Here is a 5,862-nt window from a genome sequence, read left to right on the forward strand (position 1 = left end):
TTACTTGCTCCCCTCCTTCTTCCCTTTGTGTCTCTCCGTTTCTCACCTCTTCTAGTTCCCTCTTTCTCCTTCTTGCTCTTTTCCCTTCCTGTCCGTTTCCCCAGTTTCTCTCTCTCTCTCCTTTATACACTCTTTTACCAGCTCCTTTTCCGATTCTAGAGATCTTTCCTCGTACCCCACTGCTCTTTTTAACGCTCTTACCTTCATTTCCTCTATCTTGCATTCTTCTGACAATATGTAGTTTGGTGTTGTCCTGTCTAAACCTAAGATCTATTTTACGTACCCTCGTTTTACCTTATCCAGCGATTCTTCCATGTTCCAACCCCATACCTCTGCTCCAAACAGCGCCACGCTCTCTACTAGTGCTTCAAACACCTTCATTCTCCTCTCGTAGTCCTGTTTGAATATTCTTTCTCCTATGCTCCATGTTTTCTTCATTGCTATCATCGCTCTCCTTTTCCTGTCCTGCATGTGCCTCTCATCGCTGCCGTTTTTCTGTAGTATGTACCCTAGGTATCTTATCTCCTCCACTTCTTCTAGTTCTTGCTCTCCCCAACTCCATTTTCTTTGTCTCTTTTTGTTTCTTCTTTTTTCGAATACCACTATTTTCGTCTTTTCTGTGCCTAGCTCCAATTCTGCATCTTTTAGAAATTTTTTGAATTTCCTTAACATCTCCTTTAGCTCCTCTTCCCTGTCCGCCATTAACACAATATCATCTGCGTACGTCAGAGACTTTCTTCCTCCTATCGCTATGCCCCCGGCTCATCTCCGACATATATATGTTTCTAAACGAAACGTGTTAAGTAAACTAAAATTTGTTAGAACTAATTAATAAATATTATAAATTCGACCAGTCGCGGAGAGACGCGATCGCGAGGACGCGCGTCAACGGGAGCCGTAAATTCCCGTTACGATTAAATAATCGACGCCACCAACAAATCGATCCCCTTATTTTTGTTAGGATAATAGGGGTGGTTGAGTGAGTATAACACTGCGGTTAACAGGTTATAATATATATTTTATTCTATTTTAACAACTGATTTCACTGATTATATAAATGTTCGGAAATACTCGCGGGTTAGGCTACGATGTCAAATTGTTATGTTTTTTACAATCAGGTTAGGAGTCAGGTGCCGATATGTAGTGGTAATAGTGCTACTCTGCTGATGTAGAGACCGAGATAGGTTCTGATGCTGGTGTAGATGTCGCTGCTGGAGTGCTGCTGCTTTTTTTCTCATTGCTGTATCGTAGGAGAAAAATCGAACTACGGTCGCCAGGATTTGAACCCGGGTCCCGCACTTTCGTAACCTAAGGTGCCAACCAGTGCGCTGCCGTCGTCCGACACTAGTTGGTGTCGAGGGCCGCTACAATACCACCAATGAAGTACAAAAGATTGATTTAAATAATACAGAACATTTTCCAGATTCTAGAACCACACACCAGATTGTCTTCGACGGAAACTGCAGCAACACAACACGTCTGGTTAAACAAATAGTATTTTAGTTCCACTTATAACAACAACGGTAGCACCGAATAATCGGCAGAACGTTAACACAGATTATACAGTTAAAGAATGAAATTAAAAAACGTAAAAAGCCGATGAAAGATACTCCGCGCAGTTAAACAAGCTGGTCAATTGCCAAGCAGGCACAGAAAAATTCAAGAATATTTTAAGATCTTCCGAACAAATAGATTAACAGGTCCAGTAGTAATAACTAGCTGGAATGCTAATGGAATAAAAAACAAAATTTTTTAATTTTCTATCCAACCACAAAATAGACACACAGTGCTGATCAATAAAATCAAATTCAAAGATATAAGCAAATTGAAATTTAGACACTGCAACCTAGCAAAAAAAATGGAGATTGGACTCTGGAGGAGGAGTAGGAATGTTAATAAAACAACACATACAATGTACAAATCAACAATGAACAGACAAGAACAAATATAAAAAAGCATAATCACAAATATAAACATCAATACGTCACAAGAATATGTGAGAGAGACCTTGAAATTAATATAACAAATCTCCAATAACATAACAATATCCCCACGGAAGAAAAATACACGAGCTACGAGTTAGAAATATTAGCGGTAGTTAAAGCATTAACAAAATACCGTGTCTATTTATTAAATGTATCATTTAAAATAATGACAGACTGTAACGTGTTTGTTTGGACATTAAAAAAGAAAGATGTATGTTTACGAATGGCACATTGGGAACTTTTAATTGAACAATTTGTTTATATAATCGAGCATTGATTAAGCACGACGATGCGTCATGTGGACGCTCTTGGTCGGAATACAGTAGAAGTGTTATTAGTACAGGAGGGCCGAAGCGGTTTATTGGTCAAGTTCGCAAAGCCCAAGAAGAAGATCAGGAGATTAAAAAATAGTTGAGGCAGTACGTGATAAGAAGAAAAATAACTTTACGTTAACGAAAAATGGAGTTTTATATCGCGAGACTGAGAGTGGTGAGACAATAGTTGTGCCGAAATCGATGCAGTGGACATTATCAAACTAGCACACGAACAAGGACATTTTGGCAGTGCCAAAACGATGTTAATGCTCAAAAGAGATTATTGGTTCCCCAACATGGAAGAGAAAGTTAAAAGAGTAATTAACAACTGTATACGGTGCGTGTTGGCAGAAAAGAAGAAAGGGAAAGGTGAAGGAGTGTTATATCCCATGGAAAAAAGAGCTGTACCATTAGATACATATCATGTCGACCACCTAGGACCGATGTCGCCGACGAAAAAATTCTATAACCATATTTTTATGATTATCGATGCGTTCACCAAGTTAAGCTGGTTATACCCAACTAAAACTACTACGACGGAAGAAACGTTAAGTAAACTAAAGTTGCAGGCATTAACTTTTGGAAATCCAAGACGCATAGTGTCAGACCGCGGTTCAGCGTTCACTTCGAACACATTTAAAGAGTATTGCCAAGAGGAAAACATCGAACACATACTAATTACTAAGGGTATACCGCGTGGAAATGGTCAGGTGGAAAGAATGAACGAAACAATCGTACCTGTTCTAACGTTGAAACTTTCTATAAGCAATCCAGCAGAATGGTGGACACACGTGGGCAGAGTGCAACAAATTATAAATGCAAGCCATAACCGAAGTATTAAGAAGGCACCATTTGAATTACTAATCGGAGAATAAATAAGACTTAAAGGAGATCAAGAATTAAAGCAACTGATAGACGAAGAACTGGTGAATATTTTTGAAGAAGATAGCACGAAGATGAGATTAGAGGCCAAGGAAAATGAACTTTCGCACGTTCGCGGAGAGACGCGATCTCGAAGAAGCGCGCCAACAGAAGTCGTAAATTCCCGTTACGATTGACTAATCGACGCCACGAATCGTACGACCCCTTATTTCTTGTGAGATAATAAGAGTGATTAATTGAAATAACGCTGCGATTAACAGGTTACTGTATATATTTAAACGATCCAACAACTTCGGTGTTATACAAGAATAAATGTTTGAACGGACAACGACGAGTGAGTACGACCTGAAACTCTTTTCGTATCGTTGCGTATGATGATGTCGACTGACTGTATTCGACTTGTTGACTTCTTGAAGACTGACTGGAGACTGACGAAGACTTGCTGAAGACTGCTTGAACACTTGCTCGAGAATGACTGAACTGCTCTTATGGTGTCTCGGAGGAAAGCTTGGTATAGGTGTGCCCTTTGACCGAAGAACGCGGATTTGTTGTTCACACTTTTCGTCCAGGAAGTGAGGGTAACCATCCGCGATGCCGATTGGTTGTGACCCACTCTAATGAACAGGATATGAAGAAGTCTCCTACCAACGTAGAGCGAGGGTGACTTTGTTCCTGAAGAAAAAACAGCCTTTTTCGATGGACATATGTTCGCTTTTCCACTTTTTCCGTTAGGTGACTACCTGCTTTCTCCGTAATTTGTAAGAACGTATAATAAACCCAAGGGTCTTTAAAAAGCCGTTATAAACCGAAAATATTTATGGGATTAGGAATTCCTTTAAGGCAAACATGTAAATTGATAACATATATCGGAACAATGACTTTAAAACGTTAACATTTTACGGGGCTCATTAGGTTTATTGAGGGACTGAAGGACGGCGCGTAGGTCATCGGCTGCCAGGTAGCGAGGGATGGAGTGCAGATGTCCCAGGCGACAATCCAAAGAAGAAAACGAAAGAACATACAACAAACGTCATAAAACTGCTACGAAATATAAAATTGGTGATTTAGTAGCAATAAAACGTACTCAGTTCGGAACAGGTACAAAGTTACTACCAAAGTAAAAATTTATAGTGAAAGAGATAACCGTGATAGTGCCACTGAAATTTCAATTATTGCGATTGCAAGTGCGCTAGCAATGGCAAAGAATCATCAAGAATATACAGCGAATCAATTGGTCCGCGCGCCTCCAGTAATGCTCCAGAGGATAGGGCTATGGTTTACCATACTGGAAGGGCAATTCGCGACAACGGGCATCACTGACGACAAGGTGAAATTCACGACCCTCATCGGAAGCTTCGAGACCGGTACCTCGAGAAAAGCTCTACAATACCTCCTACGATTTGATACTTCTTAATAATATTTCCTTTTCTATTCTACTTTCTACTATATTTTCTGTAGTTTTTGTTATCGCTCGGTGCGTATAATAAGTACGACATATAATAATATGAATGTTACTATTATTATTTATACTATATATAGAGGATGCGGCAGAATAACATGTACAGGGTGTTCGATAATGATCTGTAACAAACATCGGAATGTTATTCTACGTATCTCGATCGGTGAAAATCTGCAACAGAAATGGTTACAAAGATCTTGACCTTGAAATTCAAAGTCCAATACTTTCTTTTGCATTTTATTTTAATCGTTATGAGGACCAAAGGACTAAAAAAAAAAAAAAAAAAATGTGAGTCGTAACCAAATCGTTTCCTCGAAAGAAATGATTAAGCTTGATTATTTTTCAAACTTACTTGACGTATCCATATGACAAATTGTTTTCGAGAACATCGAGTTTAACCTACCGACACTTCGTGTATACCTATTCCTACCGTGTGCGGTCAAAATGTCTGGTGATTAAAGAAGTAATAGTTTTTATGATTTCACTTAGATAATGGTTAATTTATAACTGAATGCATATAAAATGATGAATTTTCATAAAATTTCGTCCGAATCTACTCTTGTTTTGTTTCAATTATAGACTTAAATAAAATTACACTTTTATTTATACAGAAATATGTCTTATCAACTTCGCCGCATCTGTTACAAATTATCTTATTATCAAATGTACATCTGTCGCATACATATTTCCTGCATCTTAAACAAATTTTCGTAATTTTGCAACTTTTACAATCTTTTACTTGACAAACTTTTTGTAGTAATGAATCTGAACTTGTTGATAGTCTTATTGCATGGTATTTTCCCGCGTTTCTTCACACAAAAGTAATGTATGCATCAGTGTTACGTCGCGCGGGACATCTGCACGCCAGCCCTCGCTATCTGGCAGCCAACAGCCAACCTACAGCCATCCTGATTCTCAATAGACCCAATGACCCACCATAAAGACATTAGCCTTTAGCTGCATTGTCTCCACACATGTTTGCCAGTCTAATTGCATATCTGGAGAATTCTCTAATTCGAGAAATATTTGCAGTTTATGGCTGGGTCTTGGAAAGGTCCTTGAGTTTATTAGGCGCTCTTAAGAATCACGGAGAAAGCGGACAGTCATCAGATGGGAAAAACCCAACACATATCCATCATAAAAGGCTGTTTTTCCCATCTGGAGCAAAGTCCACCGCCGCTCTACGTTGGTGGGAATCTTCTGCATATTCTGTTCATTAGAG

This window comes from Bombus pyrosoma, linkage group LG10 (genome assembly GCF_014825855.1).
Source record: "Bombus pyrosoma isolate SC7728 linkage group LG10, ASM1482585v1, whole genome shotgun sequence".
In the NCBI taxonomy this organism is placed as follows: Eukaryota; Metazoa; Arthropoda; class Insecta; order Hymenoptera; family Apidae; genus Bombus; species Bombus pyrosoma.